Below are 660 nucleotides of genomic sequence, written 5' to 3'. Positions count from 1 at the left end.
GGCTCGGTTTGACAAGCAGGCGGTGGCGGAGGGGAGGAGAGAAGAAGCGAAGGGGGGAGGTGCAGCAGTACTGTACATCCGGGAACTACAGGTTATATTTATTTATTTATTTATTTATATTTTTACCTCCTGAACAGGTTTGTGCTTGTGCTCCCCCTGCTGTTGTTTTGACTATACTGCGTCCGGGCCTCTTCTACAGTACATGTAGTCTACTGTCTGTTCACTCTGAACCTCAATGTACACAACTGGCAGATGGACTTCATTTCATGTAATCCCTACTGCACTAAGTCGGTTCATCAATAGCACAGACTTTACCTCATGGACAGGCACTAAATCCATGCTAAGTGTTGCAAGCCATAGTCAGATTTTAAGTGGCTTTAGAGGTACAGTAAAGCTGGGCTGAAAAGAAAATCTAAACAATTGTACATTTCCTAAAGAAAATGTTTGGACTGAAGCAGAAACTACTGCTGACTCTGGCAGTAGAGGTTTCTATTACAGCGGTAGTTCTTCCTACTTCTATTACTACATGTATTATGAGTAGTAATAGAGGGAGGAGGTACTGAATAAATTTTATAAACTCTAGTTACAGCAGTAGTGGGCAGAGCATGTAGCCCAATGCGGAAAAGGTGATCTTTTTTTCTGGAGGAAGCAAGCACAGCC

This window comes from Seriola dumerili, unplaced genomic scaffold (assembly GCF_002260705.1).
Source record: "Seriola dumerili isolate Sdu_G_001 unplaced genomic scaffold, Sdu_1.0 BDQW01000187.1, whole genome shotgun sequence".
NCBI classification, from domain to species: domain Eukaryota; kingdom Metazoa; phylum Chordata; class Actinopteri; order Carangiformes; family Carangidae; genus Seriola; species Seriola dumerili.
This window is presented reverse-complemented; position numbering follows the sequence as displayed.